This window comes from Rhamphochromis longiceps, linkage group LG9 (genome assembly GCF_057381845.1).
Source record: "Rhamphochromis longiceps isolate RC_006_pf linkage group LG9, R_longiceps_female_GT1.1, whole genome shotgun sequence".
Classification (NCBI taxonomy): Eukaryota; Metazoa; Chordata; class Actinopteri; order Cichliformes; family Cichlidae; genus Rhamphochromis; species Rhamphochromis longiceps.
The window spans coordinates 13,411,787-13,438,542 of record NC_140565.1 but is presented as its reverse complement, the minus strand read 5'-3'; the positions used below and the strand labels follow the sequence as shown (position 1 = coordinate 13,438,542).

Sequence of the window (26,756 nt, the reverse complement as noted above, 5' to 3'; positions counted from 1 at the left end):
GAGACGCAGCGGAGCGGAGGTGTAAGTGCCTGGCTTAAAACAGGACATATTAGCTGCATTTAACCTTCAGTTACTCTTTATATAGTTGCTAAGAGTCAGACCATGTTTCTTTTTAGCTGAAAAACATTACACCAGGTAACCTGCAGTGTTGAAAACGTGTTTACCGACTATGTTTGCTACCCTACAATCCGTCCTGCTCTGTAGTAAATTCAGCGACATTTGACCGTCCTGTTGCTAACATTGAAATGTATACAGCCTATTTAAAATCTAAAACTTTAAATTCTCCGTAGCCTGCTGTTGTTACCACTGTCCTGTTTGAAATGGATACTAACTAGCTAACTGACTGAATGCCCATTAGCCTTATAACTCCTGTTGTGTGTGTGTGCGTGCGTGCGTGCGTGCATACAGAGAGACAGCCAGGTTCATAATGGATATGAGGAAGTTTTTTCTAAAAAGCCACATTCAGGTGAAAGTGTAAAATCAAATGATCCGTCAATCAAGAATAATGTTGGATCAGTATTTCAATATTTATCTTTTATTAGATGTTCATGTGGTTTGGTTATTTGCCTTTTGGTTGAAAGTACACTGAGAGAGGACTTTTTTATTAGTGATCTTAATAGTATTTTTTCATATTAATTTAATTTATCATCTAATTGAATACAATCTATTTGTGCATGATTGTCAGTCCAAAGAGGGAGCGAGGAAAGAGGGGAATGTGAGGAGAAAGTACAAGGTCAGGAAGAACCAGGTAAGAAAACAGACAGGGAACAGTGACAGGCACAACACAAACTGTTAAACTGACAAAGAAAAAAACCCTGATTTTACTCAACACAATCTGGAAGTTGTGTCCTCCCTATATTAAAGCTGCTATACAAAATCTGTAAAACAAACTGGGTTGAAACATTTTTGAGCCTCTTTAACAACATTCCAACATCACGTTATAATTGATCGGGGAGATTAAAATTAATGATATATTTTTATGTGGTTCAGCCACAACTCTACTGAAACCTCAGCCAGTAATAGGTAGGCCAATTTTTGGACCCTCCAGTTGTCTGTATGACTGCCGCAGTACGTACATCACATTTGCACACTATCAGAAAGAGCCAAACAGCCCTGGTGGAGTGAGGAGCTGTAAAGAGAAGCAGATGCTCTGTTTATATTCTAAACATGTTTTAAGCTTGTTTCAAAGATTCTGTACTGCAGCTTTAAATGTTTTCCAAAAGCACACACACACTTAACTTATCAGTGTTTCTCACACTTTTTACAGTGTGTACCACCTGATAAAAATGTCAAGCTCTCCTAAGGACCACTATGAAAGCATGAAACTCATAAATCTTACAACACAAAATTAGTGTTATTAAATTAGTAAAATTAGCATCTGCAGTAAAGATTTTTTTCATACATTGTATACATTCTACCACAGGCAAAGTTGCCTCCATTTTTATAGTTTTTATTAATATTTTGTAATAATTTATTTGTAATAATTCTGTTTTGGGAGTGTTTTTTATGTATCTGTATTATATTATACAAACACATTAAAAGTGAATCTCTGTCCAAAAAATGCACTCAGTTTACTTCTTACTCACTATGAGCATCATTCATTATTCTCCCCCAGTAATTAAGGTTAGGATATGTATTTTTTTATTCCAATACATTCTTCTTTTGTAGCATTTAAAAAACCTTTATCAGATTTGATGGTTTTGTTACAGACTTTTCAAAAAAGTGTTTTGCTTTTCTTTCACAAATGTGGGGATTAAATTGTGTTAAAATGTACAAAACAGTGATGTCATGTTTTGTGACAAGGACCCAGGCACAGAGAGACTTGATGAATTTAAGAATCTTATGATTTAACAAGGAAATTTGCAGACTTGCACAGAGATGGTAAAATTATGATGACTGATAACGGAGACGAAGACAACAGACGATGAGGACAGAGAGGAACAGGGGTTTAAATGCACCAAAGTGACAGTCAGAGAGAACTCGGGACAACATTTAAGGATGCAGGGACTGACAGAGACAGGTTTATCTTGCCTGGCTGGGCAGCTCTCTGGGTGCTCAGCACCCACAAAGCTCTGATCCTAGAATCGCCCCTGTGGTGAGCCCTTGTTAATAAGGAGATAAAATCATTGGAGATTGATTGATTCTGGAGCCTCACATGGCTACTAGAGGAACTTCAGGCTTTTGTAATTTTGCATTGGCTTCATTTTTCAACAGACGTTGCCAACTGATTCATGACGTAGTACTTTTAGCTTCTTGGTGGTGCCAAACATGCAATCCTCACAATCCTCACACACAAAACTGTCCTCATCATAATCGTCTGCAGATTAAACCACACCAGTCCATGTCAGCACACTTTGCAGAATCAGGTTTTCTGACTATGTCCACATTCCCACAACTAGATACTAACTGGCCAAGTGCTACAGAGTTAAAAGTGTGATAACAACCGGTACTTCCTGTTATGGATAGCACCTATGTAGCTGCAGCCAAGATTGATGACCTGCTGATATTTTGCATAGAGAATATGTGTTGGCTATGTGATTAAAAAAAGACTTCACTACCAAGAAAATTCCCAAACTTCCCAGTAGCCACTCTATTCCTGTTTGTGATCAAGAATGTGGAGGAGAAGCTTCTATTGTTGTTAAGGTTGCAAAAACCCTTAAATCATGATCTTATCTGAAAGCCAATAAACAGCAGCTGAAAGCGAGAACGATAATAACAACAACATGTCAGCTATCTCACCTTCCCCTCACTTTCAACCAGTTGCGACAGATGGCTGTCCGTCCTTGAACCTGGTTGTGCTCATGCTAATGATAGCATTTTGCTAAGAGTCACATTTGTTAAGTTATACTTGAATTGCCTTTGTACATCTTACCTTATATCCTTTGCTTAATTTAAATTTTAAAGATTTAAATATCCCTTGGTGACTAATATAAACAACAGCTTTAGTAATCATGGATAAAATGGTGAATTACAGAAATGCGGCTAACAAGGTTATACTAATATCTTTAGTCCTATACAGGTGAGTTGTTATCCTGGCTCCAACTCTGCAGTGCACTAAAACTGCAACTCATACTGTGACACTGATAGTCGCCAAGGGGGGGCATGTGTCTCTATGAAAATATCACTGCAGAGAGAGACTGAAAACGAAATGTTAATGTGAAGCACACTCAGCTGGCCTTGGCTTTGCCTCCAGTTATTAAAGCATAAACAAAGTTTAATCTATAAACAAGAACAAAACAAATAAACAGCTGTCCTCAGCTCTCTGCTTTGTGAGCTTTGCATAGGATCATTCAGGACTCGTGGGCATTTTTAGGCTATTAAATTCCAGCTTGGGGTTTCAGAAAAAGCATGAAAGTCTGCTGGGACACTCACTACATGAGGAAAAATTTGAAGCTATGCTGCAGGAAGAAACAAGTTTAACAACTAATAACAACCTATGATTGAAAACAGAATGAACCTATGATCTGTGTGAGACCAGCTACAGCAAGTCAGCTGCTGTATAACAGGCCCCATTGATTACATGTGAGGCTGGTGAGAAAGCAAAGTTACAATTACAGTTGTGTGGCTGTGCAGTAAAACATTTCAATTGATCTGTCTGGACCTCAAACAATGATAAAAATGAAGAAAGAGTAAAGAGACGGTTGAACAGCCAGCAGTGACAGAAAGAAAAGATATCCCAGTGCAACACAATGCAGTCCATCCCAATTAAACTTGTTTATATAAATCTATGCTATGTAAATCTCTCTCTCTCTCTCGCTCTCTCTCGCCCTCTCTCTCTCTATATATATACATGTGTATGTGTGTGTGTATATATGTATATATACACACATATGGGTAATTATGGATTTCTTTCTTAAGACTGTGCAGGACAAAAAACCCTGGTAAATCAATGAATACTGGCCAAGTAACCCCATCCACCGTGGGAGGGTTTCAATCAGCAGTTTATAAAACCTCTGATGCCTCACTCTGCTTTAAAAGGCTGCTCACCCACTTTCATTAATTTCATTTCATTAGAGGGACAATCAAAGGAGATTTTAAACCTCCCAACGGGGACTTGCAAATTTTTTTCTTCCAACATTCGGGTTAGTGTTGTGAAGTGGAAAATTAACCAGAAAGTGCATTTCTTAGAAAAACACTTTCCAAGAAATAAAAGGTTATTTTGAGATTCTGTCCATTAATCCATAAAACATGGATGGAACATTGTTTAAATTACTGATAAGTTACAAAATGGAGTTCTCAGGTGGTAAACAGATTTGAATCCAAGCTGCACCATGATTTCCTAAAGGGTCTCATCTCATATCTGCACTTTTATCCAGTGGCTTTCATAAAAATAATAGAAAATTTCAGTCAGATTTTAACAATAGTAACCAAAAATGTTTTGTTATTTTAGTTCTGCTATTTAATAAACCAAGATATGGTATTTTGATGAAGGTCCAAAGTTAAGGTATTAGATAATCATAAACAGCTGAGTGCAGAGCAGTCCGGTGTGGTAAACATTCGATTATTTAAAACACTGTGTAAAAGTCTTGAGTCAACCATCATTTCTTTATGTTTTGCTGCAAAAATAGGAAATACTTTATTAGCTGCAATTTTCTGAAACATTCAAACATATGAAATACAGCATAAATAAAAATACAGCATTCTGTTCCGTTTTGTGTTTTTCCTGTCCAAGTATGCTGTTACTGCACTAGCTGTGTGTTGGGAATCACTGAAATGCTGGAACCTGAATCTGTTGCCAATCGGATGCTACACACCAACATAGAATCGGAGCGTATAAGACAAAAGAGAGTTTGGATATTCTAACAACCTTGGTATGTCCAACTTTGTTCTTCAACACAGCATGAACTCTTTAAGCAAGCTCTCTTATAAATTCTTTAAGTAGTCTTCAAAGTAGCTCTCCAGGCTTTTCAACAGCCACTCAAAGACCTGCTTTGGGCGTTGGCTGCCTTTTGTGGAATAATAGTGTTGCGGTCCGGGCTCGGTGGAGGCCTATCCATGACTGAAAGTATTCCATTGTGTGTTCTTCTATTCAGGGATGCGTCTACTGCATTGACAGTGTGTTCGGGATCATTATCGTGCTGAAAAAAAGCCACTGGCTGTCAGACATATTTCCAGATGGTATTGCATGTTAAATCAAAATCTGATGACACTGTGTTCAAATTTTCATCAGTTTTGATAAAATCCCCACCAGCAGTGACTGAAATGCTGCCCAAAACATGACAGAACATCCACCTTGTTTTATTGATGGTTGTAAACACTCACTGTTCCACCTCTCTCCTGGTCTCCTCAATACATAATAATGATAATTTGAATTAAAAAAAATTACTAAGAACAATGATTTTCAGCCCTTTTCTTCTGTAATTTGGTGTAGCTCAGTCTTTTCTCCTTGTTTCCCTTCTTTAAGAACGGCTTCCTGCAGCCACCCTTCTGCTGAGACAACTTCTGACAAGACTTCAGCGATGGATCAAGTGAAGGGTGAGAAACATCCCTCGGGTCCTCTGTCAGATTTTCTTCCATTGCTTGAGGATATTACTTTCAGATTCTGATCTTCATCTGTAGAAAAATGAATATTCAGAGTTTTAATTCTAATAAAAAGGTAAAACTGTCAAAAATCTAGTTTACTTGATGGGAGTCACAATTTAATCTTAATCATGGCACAATCAATACTACAAAACAAAAAGAGATAAAAAAAAATCATTTTGGTTTGCTCATGGCTGTGATAGAAGAGAATGGATGGATGGGTTTGCTCCTGTTAGATTAAGAGATAGTTAAACCACTCAAAAGGTAGTAACAAACCTTAAACTAATTCAAAATTTTGACTCAAACAAAAGTTGGACAAAATGATCTGACAGTCTAACTAAATACTGAATTACGGTGTCGATCTACAAATGTTAATATCTTTATGTGAATGACTTTTCAGTTGATTATTTCTGGCATAAATGGGCTTCCATACATATCTCAGGCCAAATCCTAAAAGACTGCCAACTCTTCATTTTTATTTCCATTCTCAATGCTCCATCTCTTACTCCATCCAGTAACACACACAGCAGCGTCATTATTCAGAATTTTGCTAGCCACAGCTGCAAACTGGGCTCAGGAGTGATTGTGGGAGGTCAAATGAAGATGCATGCACCACATTTCCTCATTTACAGCTGAGGGTACATTCATGTCATTAAGCTCAGCTGAACATGCTAACAAGTGAGTTATCTGTGAGCTTCGACGATGGTCACATGAGGTCTGACACATATCAGACCTCATGTGACGCTGTCAAGTTCCTGCCTACATGTCTCGCTGTCAAGTTCCTGCCTACACAGTGACTGAGACTCCAGCAGCTCTATTAGGATATTAATCAGATCATATAATAAACACAGGAGCAAACACTGCTCTGCATGCCTGAGTATGAAGCTGCATGGTGTTTAAAATTTAAAGGAATCTGGAAGATAAACACTACTATCCCATGAATGCTAACCCATCTGGTACAGTCTTATGAGCTACTTCCATTCTGTTTGTGCTGTAAAACCACAGCTCTCTGCTTGTGCTTACGCAGTTATATGACTCAACAGGAATTCATAAATACAAGGATACGTCCTCAAAAACACGCTTAAACATCTGAGAAAGATTTTCATTGCTTTTATTTGAGCGGGTCTAAAAACAAATGAGTGAAAACAAATGTCTCGAAACTGATGAATTATAGAAAGAGACGTTCTTTATTTTGCTGTGATATTTATAGGGCTGCCTTAGAGCGAGTGAAACACATCACACATTTCAGCCCCGAGAGAGCGCTCACCTGTGGGAGTGTTAAACCCACTGAAGCCTGACATAATTATGACAGATGCTTTGCAGTCTAAACTTGGATGAAATTATTCTGCACCCTTTGAAATTATTCAGCAGCTAACCTCACACTGACTGCTCTCAGGAACAATAAGCGAAGGTTGCGTGATTAATGTGCAGGAGCTGCCCAGAGGCATCACCGTGGCGCCGCGCCGCGATGAGAGCTGTTTCAATTCAGCCTCCTGTACTTCGTGTAGATACAGCACCCTTTGTTTTCAGATGAACTGCAGTATACATACTATCCTCTCTTCCACACAAGCGATCAGTGTAACAGTTCATTTCAGGTTATCTCTATTGGCTTTCACTGCTGCCCAACTTCATTTAGGTTATTTTCTACTAATAGATCTTAGTGTTGGCCTCAGACGACACAAGCATTATGGAGAGAAGTAATTGGATTAAAGGGACCAATTCAGACAAACAAGACGCATCAGGGGAGAGGATTAGGAGAGATGATGTTGGGAAGGAGCAGACAGAAGAAAACAGAGAAGAAGTGACGTGGAAGTGCAAGAGAGAATGAGCGGTAGAGGTGGAGGGGGCAGCGTGAAAGACTGTCACAAAAAGGAATGATGGAGAGAGGAAAAGAAGAAGAGTGGGTGGATAATTATACGAATAAAGGTGGGAGAGAGATGCGCAGACATTCGGTGGGTGGAGGAAGATGCATGTAAGACGCTGTTCTTACTGCAAAGAGGCATGTAGAGATTAGTTTGTCATCCAACTGTGAAATTACAGCACTGTGTATGTTTTTATTATCTTGTTTTGGTACGATAACACAAAAGTAAGTTTCAAAGGTTTAATTAGAAAGGCTGTTTTTATTTCCTAGGTTAAAAATGAATGTGATAAGAAAGCTGGTGTACAGTAATGATGAAACAAGACTCGACTTTTGGTTTTGCATTACAAGAAAGAGTTTAGATAGTCTGTGGCATTTACTTCCCTTGCAGCCAAGGGGTTCCTGCAGTGCTCGACATTGAACAGGTCTGTTGTGATTCAGACAGGGTGTGAACATGAAGCTGTCACACTTAGATCTAAACCATGACCAGAAGTGAAAGAATGTGATTGTAGTGTATCTGGGTCCTTCATTAGAAATAAAGTAAATAGCTCAGTTTTCAGAGTTGATCAGACTAAAGCTGCTACTCTCGCACATTGAAAGTAGCCAGCTGATGTGGCTATTATTCCTCCTGGACACCTGCTAGGTAAGGTGTTTCTGACGTGTCCACCTGGGAAGCGGCCCTTTGGGGCACACCCAGGAATCTTTGGAGAGATTACGTCTCTTGCTTGGTTTGAACTGAACTGAAGGCCTGGGCTTCTCTACTTAGACTGCTGCCACAGTGACCCAGACAGAACATGGATGTAAGGATGGCCATTCTATAGACACACTACCAACACTACTTGGCAATGGAATTTCAATTATTCAAAGAGGCGAGTGAGACTGAGAAGATTGTGTTGCAGTTAAAGGTAATACATGCTGAGCAACATTTACTTTGACTGAAATTACTGCGACGCAAAAAAGGAAAAGTATGTTGGAATCGACTGAACCTAGACACAGATGGCAGAGCTGTCATAACAACAAAATGGCAAATGGTGACAGGGCTGCAAATTATTTGCATTATAAGGACGCAAGACACAATTACAGCTTATTGGATTCTGTAAAATAGTGACAAAACAAGGCTAAGAAAGTTCAGTTTGACTGAACTACCAATTAAATACCTTTAAGTGGGTGCCCGGGGCAATTTTATATTCCACTTACGTAACTGCTAGACGTACTCTGACATTTAACCCTCTGATGCATAGTGGTCACTGGAGTGGACAGCTACTAAAACGTACATATCTCTTTAATGCATTGGTTTCTATGGTGGAACTGCATATTAGCCTCTAGAGTGCTCTCTGCTGCCATGCTCCATTGAGGTCAATTCAGTGTTCAGTTAGTGCAACTGCAAGTAAATTTCCTCTGAATCAAAGATGGCAGGCAAACTGTCACCCCTGCCGACCACTGCTGGCATATCCTGTCAATCCTTCTATGCTAAAAGAGCCCAACAGGTAAAAAAAATATGATGATATGCAGTAACATCTAGGGAAGGATATTATCTGTTTGGAATAAGAAATTGTTATGTCTAATATGTAGAAAACTACGATTAACCATGTGTCCACTGTAGTGGACATCATGCATTACCCACTATATTTTTTTAACATAAGTCATAAATTGTCTCACTGTTTTTTGGGACTGTTTTGGTTATAAGTAAGCATATAATTGTTACATTTATAAGCTACTCATTTAAAATGTATATTTCTGTGCAGATCAGCTGTAGTTTGAGTTACTATAATAATTATTTTATCATATTTTGTAGACTTCAAATGCAGCAAAGAATAAGGCAGCGTACAGAATAGTCCAGGAAATTCCATCCAGCTCCAGTGATGATGATTTCATTGATGAGTGCAGTGATGAGGAGTTCAGTGATAAGTCCAGTGATGATGAGAGTGGCTGCCAGAGCAGAACAGAGACATAGGAACTACGGACAGCCTAGGTGTGATGAACACAGAAGTGTTTGGAGATGCAGAGACTAAGATGTCAGTTTGTGTTTTCTTCCAGCATGCTACTAAGGGCTTGGTAATACTGTCCTGCATCGTTATAGAACTGTGTAGACTCAAAAATGTTTCTCTTGTTGGAGATAGTTTGCCATATTCAGGTGTAGGATTCACAGCTAGGACTGTTGATTGGTTTTGTTATTTACGTCTAAACATTGGGGCCTTATGAGTTGAAAGTTCCAAAAAAATTGCTGAGATGTTTTTCAAAGGATACAAGCAAACAAGTGTTTGTATATTTACAATAGAACACAAGGTAATTAATTTTTATAGTAAATTCACAGTATTTCATGCTAAGTGCTCAGGCGCATGTAGTCCACTGGAGTGGACAAGTTTATAACTTTATAAAAAAACATATTTTTGGGGAAAAAAGAGTTGAACATTTTTTTTCATGTCCTGAGAAGAATAAAAGCACTTAAGAAAAAAATCTTGACCAAGGCTTTCATAATTCATGCATCAGAGGGTTAAAATAAATGCTCCTTTAAAAACTGCTAGAGACAGGCACATTATCATAATTTTTAGACCATAATACCTCATTAAAAGTCTCTCTGTGTTTTGCCTGTTAAATCTAATGCCTAACATTAACATTAAATCCAGCACAGTGTTAGCTCAGGCTGGCCATGCTGGAAACTTAGCCAGCAGTCCCAGTAGATCAGCTGGTAATAGCCCATGATTCATCTGATATGCTTTCAAATTTGGACAAAATTTGATATTAGGGGTGTGCTATTTAAGATAAAGATTAAGATCCTTCCTGATGTGCAGTGCAGTGCATGCCACTTTACAACCCGCCTCAACCACAGACCCTTCTTTCTTTCTGTCGCACCTAATCTTCTTTTAACTGAAGTATTTGTTGTTAACATTATCTTGAGTTTAACTGAGGGCATTATTGTTCCCACAGCATGCCTCCAAACAGCAGAGCTCTGTTCCCTATCAAAGTAGAATCAGCAGTTTTCTTTTGTAACAAAATGTATATACATTTAAATTGTTATCCTCCCAAAGCCAAACTTCAAATACCTGAATGTCAATGCTGACTTGTAATTGCGCAAAAATATGGATGGATAAAATTATATTATATTACTGTCCAACAACATCCATGCATTATTAATGCAACTTCTGCATCAGCAATCAAATCCATTTTTATAGCAGCAGCAAATACAAATGCACTAAACTAAACAGAATGAAGATATCATGATGCTTTTTTATTACACAGTGGGGGCTGCATGTTGACTACATCAGCAGTTTGTATACATGCATGTGTTGTGCAGCTTGCACATGTTGTAGTCTGAATATTATAAGAATAACAATTTTAACATTCTTATAGATACACTCTAGAATTCAAGGAGCCACAGGTCTTGAGTTCAGTGGCAGAATGGCATGTAACTTCATTTTTCTATGATTAAAAGTATATTTTTAATGATTACCTGAAAAGTTGTCGTAAAGAAAGAGGTAACGTTTGATTTAGGTTAGTGCTACAATATCTTTACACTGATTTATCATAGCTTGTACTCATATTACACATCTCTTTATACAGTTGTTTTATGGAAATTTGTGATACGTTTTATGGAAAGCACAGATCCTCAAAGCATTAAATAAAATGTATTAATAAAACATGAATTACAGTGAAGGTTAGTTTAGGTTTAATTACGTTTAGGGTAAGCAAATCATATATATAGTCATGAAGTAAGTGTGTCTCGAGCAGGGAAGCCCTGTCAGTATTTGATTTTTATCAAATCTTTCCAGCTCCAGTTGTTTACCATTGACTCAGCAAGTCAATAGCTTCCTCTTCTATTGTCTGTGAGTGATGACAGTTTTCCCGCGGTCTGGACTGCAGTCACACAATAGGGCTTACTTGTCATTTCCAATTTTCAAGATTGTGATTTTAAGAAGAAAAGAAAAATCTATTGAGTGGTTTCAAACCCAGTGTCTCAGCTCAGAACAAAGTGTCAAATAGAAACAATAAAACTATCCTTATAACCAGCTCTATTTCCTGAATGAACTTCTGTGTGCTTTGAACTTAGATTTTTATAACAAACTTCCACTGTTCACCATGTTTCCCTGTTATTTTTCAGGTGCCTTTGGATTTAATTGCAGCCGGGATCATTGATTAGCTTCCTGGGAAAAGTCGATTTCTTCGTCCACCGTGACAAATAATCAGTAATTTAAGTGTTTTCAGAGCTGACACATACAGAGTTTGGGGCAAAGACAGTCCAATAACATAGCGATCGATACTGATCCATTATCCTTCCCCTGTTTCTTGACAGTTTGAGTGGATTGGGTGATGCAACCACATCACCTTGAAATTCCTTGTACATTTAAGGCATCTCCAGTCAATTAATTTAAAGCTAAATGTATTTTCAAGAGATTAAAGTAGCATTATTCATATTTTAGCCTGTGTAAAAATGATAAAGTGTTGATCCATATGTGTACACAGTAATCAAATATTGCTTACTCATATTCTGTGGTTCCTTTTCAATTCATAAGTACAGAAAAACTCTTAATATTTTATTTTCCAAAAGTTTTACAGTGAATTAAAAAACCTTCTATATTTCATGACAACAAAGGGCAGGTGTGAAGTGGCTTAGGTCTCACTTGCAAGAGAGCTTCCAGGTTATGCAAGATCTCTGATAATCTTGTGTCTGGCATTTCTCAGCAATGGGCCGAAGAAGACATGTAGAAGAAGACACGAAGTGTGTGTGTGTGTATATATATATATATATATATACAGTACTGTGAAGAAGCCTTTAGTACCCCCTCCCCCAATAATTTTTAAATAGGTTGCTTCACAGAGCCAGTTTTTGAAAATGCCAAAAATAACACAGATTGATGGGCATATAATAGTATTTTTATACCAACAAGGTGATTCCAGAAGAGCTAGTTGAAAACCAGCCATATTGTTGCATGATGTGCGCATTGTGCCCTTAAAATTTTTGAGGTAAATGGGACAAGAGGAGGACAGAAGAAGTGGCAGATCTAAAAAAAAACAAAACAAACAAACAAAAAAACCTCACAGCAAATGATCAGTGTCTGAAAGTCAAAGAGAGACACACAATGGAATCAGTCATGGATTGGTCTCCCCAGAGCTCGGACTGCGACATTATTGACATAGTGTGGGATCATCTCAGGAGAAAACATAACAAAAGAGCCAAAGTCCAAGGGAGAGGCCTGGAGAACTATTCCTCAAGACGACTTAAACAAGAAAGCTTGCCTAAGAGAGTTCAGGATGTGTTGAAAAATAAAGGTGGTCAGACCAAATATTGACTTTCAATAAATTGCTAAACCTATCTTACATTTTACTAGCAAAATATAAAGAAATAAAGAGTGATTTAATACTTGCAAAGTTCTGCACTGAGATATACTGACGTATATGGAATAGTTGGTTCACAGTGAGGAACATTGTTGTTGTTAAAAATGCGATGACATGATTACAACAGGTCTCCATGGAAGCAGTGTAGATAATTTGACCAAGCATCTTTGGTGAAGCAGTTTATTCCCCCAGGTTAAAGGTCACAACTGTCATGATTGTTTGCTGTTGTCAGAGTTGACCTCTGCACAAAATATCTCCTGGGTTGTACCTTTGAATTTGTAAGAAAATTCACGTACTGTTGCAAACTGAGTCAAAAAGTTACAACTGCATTGGTTTAACTGTTATTGTTATAGTGTAGCATCAGTATGTGTTCATCCCCAGCTTATAGAAATCCATCCTCAGCACTGCGTACATATAAACTACTGTTATTGCCCACAGAGATTATGACCCTGACAATGATGCATAAAGCAAACTCATCTTCCTCCTCTGTTCTCTTCAGCTTCTGATCGCTGCCATCTATTCACAGTTGCTCAGCACTCATATAATCCAATCAGAAATCTGTCAGCACATTTGCTAAAAATTGCAGAACGCAGCACATCATTTCCACATCTCTGGCACACTCTCCAATTTCCTTCATATTCCACTGATCTGTCTAGAAAAGCTTCACTTCAGTCATAGAAAATGTTGAGTATCATGCAGACAGCAGATTCAGCGAAAGTCAAAATCATTTTTTCTTTTGATTTCCAATCAAAGTCTGTGGGAAAATGTAGGGATTTGACGAGGTTGTATAGTTTTTCTACATGTCAGCTGTGGTCAGGACCCTAGGTCAGAGTTCAGTTGCCAAAAGCATATACGCTTGCTGCCTACCTGCTGATGTAGAAGGTTTAAAACCTGTAGCATATTCTCTGTTTTTTATATTTATATTTTTACTTTGGAAAGAACCTCATAAAGAATTCAGAAAGCAGCTAGTGAAGAGGCTGGTGGGCTCACTGGAACAGCAGCTCCTAACTCTGTACATCAGCGCTGCAAACACCATCAAAGCAGCAGACAATGTACCTTTGTGGTCTACACAAAGAGGGAAGACAGACAGACTGTGTTTGAGCTCAGGGAAGACAGTAAAAGCTATTAGAAATGTCAGGCTTGAAATGTAATACTGATCCTTTCATCAGACTCAGACAAAAAGAAAATGCATTTCCCCAAATATATGAAAATACATCAACAGTAATCTGGTGAGAATTTGTAAGATTGCCTGTACGATATCCCCACATACCCTTCTTCCTGTTAAAACAACATCCTACATTACTGTGCATTGATCAGCAGCCATGCAATTAAATTAGTAATATATTAGAGAGTTGGTTTAGCCACAACAGGAACTAAATGCTATGTACTTAATGTGTAATGCATGATAATGCATGGATTAATTCAGAAATTTGTGAAACATTTTTGCCCATTTCAGGAATATTTGGTTGCTTGCTTGCTTTTGACTTGGCAGAGAGAGATTTGAACCTTTCTCCCTGGATCTTATAAAGCTATTCTTTGCCTTGGTTGTGTCGTTCCTATTACAAATTGTTCATCATCCATCACTTCTTGCAGAATAAAGGCTGGGTAACTCCCGCTGCCACAGTTGCTGTCAGGTTTATTTAAACTGCTATGAAAAGGCAGAGACAGCTGACCTTTCCCCATGCTGAGGAATGTCTTGTGTGTTTTCACACTGTAGAAAACCGTTGTTTATAATTGGCTGAGATCCTGAATTTCTTAGATATGTAGCTACACATCAAGTGTTTTTTGTTCTAAAAAGATATACTTGTACTCTACCCTCCACATTTACCACATGAGGAAAGTTTCGTCCTTGAATCAGAAATCTATCTTCAGTCGACTTGCCTCCACCTCTGTCTTCAACCCGTTCTCACTCCCAAAGCGTAACATTTTACGCTAGGTGACAAATCGTCACCATATTACGTTTTCGGCTACCCACCACGTTCCTAAATGACGACCTCGGAAAAAGAGGAAATATGAGAACCGTCTGGACTGAACCTACACATGTTCGCTCTTATTCTTCAAATCGCTTAGAAACACGCTATTTAACATCATTAAAGTCCTGGTTAAGGTCAGGAATAAGGTTATGGTCAGGGCTAGGGATAAGGTTAGGTTTAGGGCTGGAATACAGGGCTGGAACGTCTACTCCCGCGGGAGCGTCATTGCACTGGATTCCAGCCATAACCCGCCGCGTACCATAAGAACGCCGAAGGTCTCCTTTCGCGTTCCTCAGGAACGCCGCGGGACGTGACAAAACGTCGACATGTTACGCCTCGGGAGTGAGAACGCTCTGCTGTCTTCAAATCTATCTGCAGCTTGCACTTTTAAGCTGAGGTCTGCAGGGGCCACTTTAGATTTTCAGAGGGACACACATATATATTTATTTGTCACTGCTCTACTATGATTTATCTGCAAAAGCTTTTCAAGGTTAGCAGAAAAGATAAATTAACCACTGACCAAGTCCAAGGAGCACATCTTTTTCCAAGGCAGCAGGCAGAGAAAGAGTTTGGTGAGAAAAGTTCAGAAGCAGTAGCAACACACTGACTTTCAACCACTTTCACAGATATGGAATAAAACAAGTCAAAGACTAACAGAAGAATTGGCTCAAGAGTTTCAGAGACAGAAGACTGGGCCTGATGAAGATTCAACACTAACTTAAAGATTTAGCTGTGATTAAATATAATTATCATCACACAAAGGACTTGATATACTTATATCTATATAATAATTAATCGTTTTGTCACAACAGATACAGACAAAAAACGACCTCAGTTCATCCAAAAAGACTCATCAAAAAGCCTAATAAGGAGGGACTTTCTAAAGTTATCCATTATTGCGGGGGCAGAGGGTCAGAGCCTTTATGAGAGCTTCAGACAAGGTTATAATTATTCTGACATGTTGATTGGCAGCACCACCTCCATCCGTTTCCTGCACTTCTGCCACCTCACTCAGAAGAAGGGTTTGAAGCATGTGGAGTGCTGATGTATGTGCTGTAAGAGCACTTTCTTCAGTATTGCCTCTTAAATTTTTAATCGAAATGGACATATTCAAATATGCCTTTAAAGACCAAGTCCTCGCCTGTCTTTGCCGATTCACCCTGTCTTGTGAGGGCAGAGCTATTAGTTTTCTAATCACATGGCAGACACACACAGACACACACAAAGGGTGGGAGGTATTATCCAACATTGTCTTTATCTTGGACAACATCCACCTCTCAGACACCACCTTAAGGGAGTCCAGCTCCATCCCCACAACATTACTGGCCTCACGGATCAGTTTATTGAGTCTGTCGGCATCTGCGACCCTCAGCCTGCTCCCCCAGCATGCAACGGCATAGAGGATTGCACTGGCCACAACAGACTCGTAGAAAATCCTGAGCATTTGTGTGTTTGTGTGTGTTTTTAGTCCAGTTTATTGTCAATGTATACTCCGAGGTATTTATAGTACATAGAAGTACATATAGAAGTGCATGTTTTACAAGAATGGATTAGATCAACATCAGCGATTCACTTTTCAGCTAGTCCAATCATCAGTTCCAAATTAGTCAAATGCAGTTAACAGAATATTATTCAGTCATCAAACTACATTGTTAAATGAAATCAACACTTCAGGGTCTCTAATTGTGTAGATAAGCTTTTTAAGGTGAGCTTGAATAGAAAGAATGTATGAAGAAATAATTATTTGACTTTTGCCGTCTGTGAGCAAGATTAGAAAAAGTTAGATTAATGGAAACTTGATCGGAGTCTCTGGAGCTCTAAGTGCAGCGAGTACTAATTTCACTGCTGTGAGTTTCTTTGGTTTAATGAGGTCGCTCAGTCATTAAATGGAGATTGAATATCATTTAGGTTGCTGTGGATTCATTTTTAGAGCAGTAAGATCATCATCATCATCTGGAGTACCAACATGGAAAAAAAACAGTGAATAATATGAATATGAGGCACTTAACTCAGGGGTTCCCTCAGGATTACACGTATTATTTGGTGCTTCAAAAGCTTTAAAACTCTCTACGGTTACATTTTTCGGTATTTATTTATTTTTATATCTCCAGAAGCAACTTTTCACACTTGCAGGAGGAAACCGAAACATAAGATGCAGGAAAGCAGAATAAAGTCTCAAACACAAAGCTGTAAGAAAAGGCCGAGGTCATGCACGGGTCGGCAGGCTGGCAACGTGGCAGACAAACAAGTGAGGGCCAGGCAAAAGTCAAAGTCCATGAAAGTGCGAGAAAGCCATGCATGAAGAGAACACTTGGAAACATGTGTATATAAAAAATAGAAAACTGGAAAATACAAGGATCATGAAAATGTGATGGAAAGCTGCAGCACTTTCTGTAGTCCAAACAAGAGAGGGTGGGGAAAAGGCTGGAAGTGACGTGACAGAAACACTGATTTCAAAATGAAACAGGAAGCAATAAAACAAAGATGTAAACCATGGGCAGTTGTTGCTGATCACAGATGTTTTAAACACAAAGCACATAAAATTGTCAACAAGCCCTCACTTACTCACTGCTGACACAGCAGAACAGAAGGTAGCCAGTGACAAAAATATTGTCATAATCTCCTCTGTAGGTCTGGAAGATTTATTTGTACACTTTTACTTCACCAAAAATGTAAAACTAACTATCTAATTTTTTTTAATTTCCTTCGATTAGGAGATTCCTGGTTCTCTTAATTCCTCCTTGTCCTATAGAGGTCATAAATTATTTGCTACCACTTAAAAGTTTCCTCTTCCTTCATATAGAGGATAGGTGTCAGTCTGTGAACTTTGTTAGCAGTAGAGTTTATCATTCTCCAGATTGTAAACTCATTAACATGCCAGCACCACCTGGAGTCTTACAAAGATGTGTTCCTGTTTCCTTTAATATTAGACTCCTGCAACTCAGACTTGTCTTCCTGTCTTCGTCTATAAAGAGAGCAAACATCTCTGTGTTGGCTGAAGGAGCTTTTTGGGAAGTTCTGGACTGACTGCAAAGTTATTAACAGGCTTCCCAAATAGGGCTGTGCTGCACGTGCCAGCACCGAGACACCCATCCTGTGGAAACTCCTGCTGACTGTGTCAAGAGTGATGCCTGAGAAATCTGCGTCTGTAGTCTCCGTAGAGTCTGTAGCTTTTTCCACTAAACTTGAACTCGTTAATTTCAGTCTGCAGATTGAGTTGGCATATTAAAAATCTGTTTACAGTCTTTTCAGAGGGCTGCTTGGGGCATTCACATCATTTATGCAAAGCCTGATCTCACAATCAGCATTTACTCAAAACCTTTACCTGAGGTATGTCAGAGTTTCTAAAGTGTTTTCTTCTGATTGCACTTTAAAAGAAATCATTCCTGCTTGTCCTGAACACCCTGAGACGCCAGCCATTGTCCCCAATTGCACTGATTCTTCAATTAGCACAGCGGGAAAACACAACACAATCAGTATCTCTATTCAGACTTTTGCATTGGTCACAGGAGGGGAACACGACATTGTTTATTGTTGTTAAAATAGCATGTGACCCAGGGATAGGGAACGTCGACTGCGATCATTTCAGCTTTTTTTTAGGCTTTTTCGAAGCCTTTAAAAAGAGTTTGAATAAGTGAGATAATACTAAACAATGGAGGGAGCCAGGAGCCAAGCAGCTAAAAATAAAGGGGAAAAGAATCTGGACATAGGGTGTGTGTGTGTGTGTGTGTGTGTGTGTGTGTGTGTGTGTGTGTGTGTGTGTGTGTGTGTGTGTGTGTGTGTGTGTGTGTGTCAGAGAGTCAGTTTCTTAAGGTCAGTGGAGAATTACTGCAAAAAGAGGAAGCACCTGTTCTTTTTCATAACACACATTTGCACTGCTATCTGTGTGAGGACTGGCAGTGACATTATGCATTAACTAGCCCTGAAACTTTATTACAGTTGAATGTCTAAACTCACCCTTATGTGAACCTGATTCCAGCCTTAAACTTAAAACCAAGTCTAAGCCCTTCAAACAGCCTTTGGTTGTTATAAAAGAGCAAAATGTGCCCAGTCACAGTGCCTCATATTCAGAGTGGTTCCCACAAAGATACATATACAAGCACACACAGTTTACAGTCTTGTTTACATGGACGTGGCCCAGGGCAGGCCTCCATGGGGGGCACACGAGTGAAATGAGCATGCAGAGGTTTAGCGCTTTATCTGTTTTGTATTCTCCAGTTTGCTGGAGGATATGCAAAAAAATAAATACATTTCTATAAAAACACTTGTAGTATAAGATCACAAAAGCCTGCAAAGCAACTGTTTACACAAAGTAAAGGGCTGTATTCTGTTAGCTATATTTATGATCATTATTTGTCCATGGTGGTAATGGCTCCACGGTGTGCTGGTTAACACACTCACCTACAAACCAGATCTCTGGTTTGAGTGTTGCAGGGCTTATAAACCCACCCTCTAGGGGTGCACAAGCGAGTATACTGCCAGTTCCAAGTGTGGATTAATAGAAGAGCGGTATTAGTAAAATCAGCAACTGATCAAACGTGCAGATGCATCTGCTGTGGCGACCCCTCAGGGAAATAAAGGAGCAAAAGTTCTTTATAGTTTTGTTTTTCCATGAGTCTTATAAATGGACACACACATATAATGAATAGAATAGAATAATCCTTTAATTCTCCCACAAGGGGAAATTTGGTTGTAACAGTAGCAAAGAAAAAAGCACATATACAAACAGAACAGGACACAGAACAGAAACAGACACAATCTTTACAGAAAAAATATTTACATAGTTACAAAAACAGAGTACTGTACAGTTTTTATTAATTAAAGTACAAATAAAAATGGCAAACCCAGGTTGTAATGTGCAGACAGAGCAGGGTACTGGAAGATGTTTAAATAATTAAGAATATTTAGAAATAGTACAGATTGTGCATCGTACCTGTGCATTAAAAAGTAAACTTGTAACTTCCAATAAGTTAGTATATATAAATTAAGAAAGATAATGCTATAAAAATGGAAATAGGGGCAGAGATTTATTAATATTTCTACAAACATACATGAAAATGGAGTATGTAAGTATAATATACATTGCACATTCTGAGGAGCTTGAAGGTCAATATTAGGTATGACCACCTTTATTCTTCATTACAGCCTCAAGTGTTTAAGGCAACCTCTCTTATAAATTCTTTAGATAGACTTCAAAATAACTCTCCAGGCTTTATGAAGGACCTTCAAAGCTCTTCTTCAGATGTTGACTACCTTTTGTTCTGTTCTCTATCGACAGAGAGGACAGAAAATGGAATAACAGTGTTGAGAGCCGGGCTCTGGGGAGACCAATCCCTGCCTGATACACTTCTTTTGTGTGCTTTTCTATGCAACAGTGTCATGCAAAAAAATGTAGTTGTTATCAATCAGAAACTTTCCAGAAGGTGCTGCATCATAGATCAAATCTGATAGTACTTCCTGTTTTCATAATCCCATCAATTTTCTTAAGATCAACACCACTGGCTGAAACAGCACCAAACCGTGACAGAGCCAGATAGCTGCCCCTGCTCCCTGTTGTACCTCTCTTCTTACCTCCTACATACAAACTGATGATGGCTTTCAGGTCCTGCAATGGGTTTTTGCTGATTTCGTTTTCCGGCTTCTTAAGGACATGACACTCAATTGCTGATTTTTGCCCGATAGTTCTTCTTTTGTCCTCCACTTGTCCAGTTAATGTTATGTGTTTTTGTGAAGTTGCTGCAAAACGTTGTCTGTTATCTGTATACAAAAAAATGGGTTTATCCCTGGAGTTGAATGCCATTTTTATGCTTGAATGATTCATAAGTCAATGTTAAAAGCTTAACGAACAAAAGCAGTCCTCTGAAAATGGCCAGGTACAAGGACTGGACTGGATTAGTGAAAAAAGCAGCCAAAGAAATGTCCAAAGAAAAACTTTGAAAAGCCTCCTGAAAACCTGGAGAAGTATTGCATGAGGCTACTTTTAAAATGCTCCATGAACCTTTTAACTATCAATTATTAAGTAAAATGGATGTGTGGCTACCAAGTTCTTTAAAAAAAATCAGAGAGGTGCACAAGCTTTAGCATCACAGCTATGCAGTGTGGCAGAGATTCAAAGTTTGATGTGCTGGATGGCTGGAGGCCGATATATGAGTTTTTCCCAGGCGTTATGGCTGTTACAGGCCAAAGATGTGTGTTACAAATTGGCTGCACAGTAGGTGTTAATGTGAGAGCAGTTAGATTCCCAACAACATGGCAGGGGCAGACTCAAAACCATATTTAGAAAAGAAGGCAGACTTGGAGTCGTCACTACGACTCGGGCTTAATGTTAACTTTGGATGCTAATTTTAGACTTCATAAACCTGGCCTTGTAAATGTATGTACCGGAGACAGTGGACAGTGAGCTCCCTGCAGTGTCTTTCAGTACAATGGAGAGTTTAACAAGACAAAACAGCATGCAACATTGCTTCAAAACAGCCACTAATAATGCATAACTCTAAGCCTTCATCAAATTCAAATGCGAAGCATTGTGCCCAGCTTAGGAGGTAAGTAAGTGAAACATAGGACTTAAGAGAGTGTTCCCGCCACGGTCCTGAGAACAGGAAGTCCAGCTGTAATTCACAATTGAAGATGTGTTTTTTTTTTATATTATTTGTCAGAAGAACTATCCCAAAAAGCTGAAGTTATATAAAAAACAAAAAAAAACACACATAAAACTAGCAAATGTTTGGAAGCCGAGGACGGGACGTGTCAGTTTCTGCCAGGGAGCAACTTCTGGAGCCAGGGTTTTTGAAACGACTCGATGACAATAAAGACAAACATAAAAATGTTGTAAAGTTGTTTCAAAGGAAGGAAAAACTAAAGAGACCAAAGCCATTTTTGGTACCAGGCTATAAACATTAAATATAAAGTCGGGCATTTCCAACATGGAGCCTTAAGAAATGAAATTTCTTCCAAGGTTTTTCTTGGGGTTTTACTATTGCGTTTAATTTGCCTCGTCATAGTTTCATGTCAACACCTCTATTTGTAGCCAACACCTGATGCACAGATATACCCAACCTCTTTGACAAAACTGTGTCTGAGGCACAGCTACAAATGCATCATCTTCTTAAAATGAGAGAAAACACACTAAGAAAAAAAGTTCAAAATTCTGTCTTTTCTGTAAGTTTTTCAGTATTATTATTTTAAATTGGAGTTTAATTTACCTGTGTTTGCAAAGATGCTGGTGTTTATTGTGTGTTTGTGTGTGTGTACGGAGAGACAGGTGGAATAATTTGCACATGTAACAAGGATTAAATAGTTTAGTAGAATAACAGGCCTAAAGAAAAAAGCTAAAAAAGAAAAGTACAAAGTGCTCTACAAAGCACAGAATCCTTGTATCATCCATCGCTGCACGGGCTTTTCTTAATTAATGATATTTTTTGCCTTCTGCTGACTCAGGAAAGTCAGGTCTTTGATTCACATGTTCCAAATTTTGGTCAAATATTTGCAAAGCTAAAGCGTAATCTCAAGTGAATACCTAAACTACTTCTTTCTTTGAATTTTTTTGTTTCATACCTGTTGTTGCTGTGATCTCCCATTTGGGAGATGAAAAGTTCACACTGTTCACGCGGTCCCGGTCCTAAAGGAAACAATTTCCAGTCATCTTAAAAATTAGAACAACTTTTCCTCCAGGTAAACGAGACACCCCTGTGATCATGCACATTGCACATGCTGCATGAAACAGTTTACCTCATATTATCTAAGTATTAATCTCTGTTGAGCTAATATTTGTCATCAACATGCATTATAATGCAAGTCTTACAAAACTGTTCTGCTCTAAATGAAAGCCATTTTACACAGTATAGAAAATGTATTTGCTTCAATATGTCTCCAATGTTTGGTTAAATCTATACAATTCATAATGTCACACCTCACTGCTCACATTTATTTAATTGCCGCGCGGAAAATATTCCAACGAGCCATTCGTCAAATAATGAATTGTCAGATTTTATTAAAGGAAGTGGTAACGGAGACCCTCAGAGGTTATGTTACAGGCGGATATCTGTGTACATTCAATTACATTCTGATGGAAAACAGGAAGGCTTTGCCTAATGAAGCCTCGAATCTTGTCGGGTTCCCGCTTAAATGAATTATAATAACAAGACAAAAAAAAGGCAGCAATCAAAGATGGGCTTCTTGTGGATTGTAATGCTGCACACGTGTGTGTGTGTATGTCTGTGCAGTCTTGTCAGTATTTAAGTGTAATTCAGAACAATCTTTTCCTGATTGCACACACCTGATATGAATGCAGAAACAGACACAATGGGACTTTTTTGAAACCACTTTGCAATTGATGATTAGATCTACATGCAAACTGGATGTTCAAAGAAAATATTTTTCTGTTTGCTTCACACTTTGGGCCTTATAGCGTACTTGTCTGTCCATCTGAGCGTCTTGTACTGCACAGTGACATTTCATATCTTTAGCTTTTTGTCATTTACAGCCCTCAATCATGTTGAAAACACATATTGTTGGAGACCACGCTTATTGATGGTACAGATTACTAGGTCACTATACACAAACACTCTTAACTCGTCACTAATGCAAAAAGCATAGAAAAACAAAATATGTAAACAGGATCAGCTCAAACTGGATTCAGAAACCAGAGTGTCGACTGTTTACTGAGAGCAGGAATGAAATAAAGGAGAGCAGATAAGCAGCTAGAGAAGATAACCTTTCAAATATAACCAGGAGCGCTGCCAGAGAGGCCAAGGTGAGTTCAATAGGATCTTGCAGTATTTGTTTGTTTCTTGAGCAGATGCTCTGGAGGGTAAATGGCTGTCAAGTAGAAGTCCAAGATGAATGGGTGAGCAGCAGTGAGAAGTGAACAGGCAGGTGGAGAAGGGGAAGTCCTTTCCTTTGCAGGTCCCGAGAGCAACTGACCGGTTCAGGCAACAGTGACTGGTGGTGATAGCAAAACTCCTCATAAAAGCAGGAATCCAGGAAAACAGGTTTACACAATGATCAACTACAAAGGAGACTGAACAAAGACTACAAGAACCGTCACAAAGAAGCCCTAATCACACTATATAGGCATTAACCATCTGGTAAATGGCAGTAGCACCATCCAGTCTTTAACCCTCTCGAGGCAGGCGTTGCCGATTTGCAACAGTTAAAAACTAACAACCTGATTACCCCACATACATATTTTATGAGTTTTGTTTTACTCAGAAGTACCACTGCAGGACTTGGTTGTGCATTAGCAACAAAAAGTTTAATTTGAGAGGGTTAAAGCTTCTCTGTCTCATGGCTCTGGTTCTCCTGGATTCTCCTTGTTTCTCTCTTTCTCTCTCTCTCTCCCTTTGTTTTTGTGTGTATGTGCAGTGTTGATCGTGGGCTGGACTCTTCTTGAGTCTCTGCCCTACTCGGCTGTGATTGTTCCTCCACCTGCAGTGGAGGAACAATCACAGCCGTTCTAAGGCACAGAGAGACAGCTGTTCATGGCTGGAACATTAACCTACGCCGTTAGCGAGACCCCGGCTCAATCTCTGGTTGACTTGTCGTGTGTTTCCTCGTGGCTTCCCTCGGTGATTGTTTGCCTTCCTTCTGTTCAGGTTGTTGTCCCCTTCGTTGTGTCCCTGGAGTGAGGTGAGCTAGAGAGTTTCCCCTCAAACCGTGAGAGTGTGCGTGGGTCGTGAGGATTGGATGTTTGGACTGCCCTCTGACCTCTGGATCTCCCCCACATTAACCCTCTTCTGTGTGGCCTGTGATTTTCTCTTCTCTGTAAATAAACAGAAAGGACAGATTCTAAAAGTCTACAGTGAGCTATGTAGCTAAGCCTGGTATAGCTAGCAAACATCTATACACGGGCTGTTTGTTGTGAAGATATGCATAAGGGGGAAAATAGTTTGTTACATGTGTTACTGAAAATAAACATTTAACAATAGTAAAACTGTACCGTCGTGCAGGACGTAAACTGTGAAGTAAAAGGTGAATCTTTTTATAACGAATCAATAAAAAGCCAGTTTAAGGTAATATAATAAACCTAATGAATGAATTAAAATGTGTTGTATTTTGACTCAGGGGGGCCACAGGATGACCACCACCGCTCTCAATCATTTTTTCTTTTTATAGAACAGCAATTTCTCCCTTGCAGCAATCGGAAACGCAGCTGGCATGAAACCCAGAATGACAGGGTCAGCAGGTGGTTCAGGGAGAGACACAGAGGGGAAACAGGCAACCAGAAGGCAAGCTTGATAACAAGCAGAATGGACAGATAACAGCTGGGCAGAGAGCAAGCAGACGGACAGAGGAAGTGTAGGTAAAGAGTGCAGGATCTTTGAGATGAAAACCAGAGGGAAGGTATTCAGTTAAGTAACGACAAAAAGGCAAATGAGTTTTCAGCTCTCTGGTCTTTTCTAATGTGAGATGATGTGATACGCTGCAACAAAGACAGAGGAGAGAGAGGAAAGCAGCAGTGCCATTAATGGAGGCCCTCCATCAGGATGAAAGAGAGCTGCAGTTGCCTCAAACCGTGGACGCCCACACAGCACCACAACTTCCCGGTGACAAGAAACTTAGGACACACAAAGAGATGGGGGGGGGGGTGACTGTGCTGTAGAGTCCTATATATCAGAGGGCCAGCAGACAGAAGAAGATAATGAGAAAACAAAATAAAGTTAAAAAAAAAAAAGAGTGGGTAGAGAAAGAAGAAAATGAAAGGACGAACTGACGGTGCTTACAGACCTCACTGTACAGTATGTTTTCTGTCTCCACCCCCCGAGTCCATTATTTATTTTATTGGAAGAAGGCATTTCTATTGTCCCACAAGTGGTCTGATAAAGTACATTCTGTGTATCTATGACATTTTAGAGGTCAGCGCAGCACCGTCTCATCTATTTCTTGTCAGTTCGATTTACAGTGCATCACTGGAGGAGTTCCCATCAAACCCAGACCTTGTTTATATTAATTTCATGACAATAATAAATGAAAACGGGGAGTGTTTTCATTTTGAAACATGAAAAAACTGCTATGCGTTCATTTAAAGACCAAAACAAATGTCTTACAGTGTGCGATGTTAGCTGGGCTGGTGTGAGATGTTGAAGCACAGTACAAAATCTATTTTCTTCCACTCATAACATCTGATAGAGCCATGAGGGTCACTGAATCACTAAAAATCAATCTCCTCCTGCAATCAAGTCCTTCTGCCTTTGTGAGCATTATACTTCATATGCAGCGTGGTCTGAATACAATGAATAAATGTTTATGAATCGTCCCATGACTCGCAGAAAGACAAAGAATATTGACCTTGGGAAAAAAAAAATCTCCAGCTTATGCATATCAGTTATTTGAAGTTTTTGGGGAAACTAGTTTCGTGAGATCTGTGACACAGATAGTTCAAAGCATTTTTTAAAGACTTTATTATCAATTGTCTTAGCAAGTGAGGTTCTTTCTAGAGATGTCCCAACTAAACATCATCATCCTCCTGCAGCTCTTATATAAGCAGTTGCACTGCATCTTTTAGCTCATTCTTTGGGTTTTATTGCTCCCTGTTGTGTTTTAGTTCCCTCTAATCAGACAAGTGAAGTAAACATCCTTTTTTTCCCCTTCCCATTAGCTGGTTTGACAAAACCACATACTACAAACCACATCGGGCTGTGTGCCCTATGCTCACTCACACAAAGGGTTGGAAGGAAGGACTGGTTGACTCTTCCACACAAAACTGACCAAGTGCCTCCCCATGAGCTTTATTCAGACAATATCAGAGAGTGGATGATAAAGACATATAAAGGATATTAAAAGTTGGCAGTTGTATTGTGTTGACGAGGACACAACCTCAGGACACAAAGACAGGTGATGTAAAACAAAAGGTGAGCTGTTCAATTTCAAAAAACAAGCAAGAAATCTATGAGAATTACTAAGAAAATATCATCATCACAACAGAGTGTATTAACACACAGTCTGGCAAGAGCCAAAAGATAAAGACAAGACTATTTATACACGCTGCACTGATCAGGGAATGAGACACAGGAATGAGACACAGGTGGAAGCAGTTGCGCACAGGCATGGGAGGGGATGAACGGGAAGCCATG

At 39.1% G+C, this 26,756-nt stretch overlaps 1 long non-coding RNA gene across 1 annotated transcript; it reads left to right on the top strand.

The window, feature by feature from the left end:
• Positions 1–24,542, top strand: LOC146661869 (uncharacterized). The gene is made up of 3 exons (XR_014913193.1): positions 1–748; positions 5,405–5,475; positions 24,279–24,542. It is a non-coding gene; the product is annotated as an uncharacterized LOC146661869 (long non-coding RNA).
• The last annotated feature ends 2,214 nt before the right edge of the window (positions 24,543–26,756 follow it).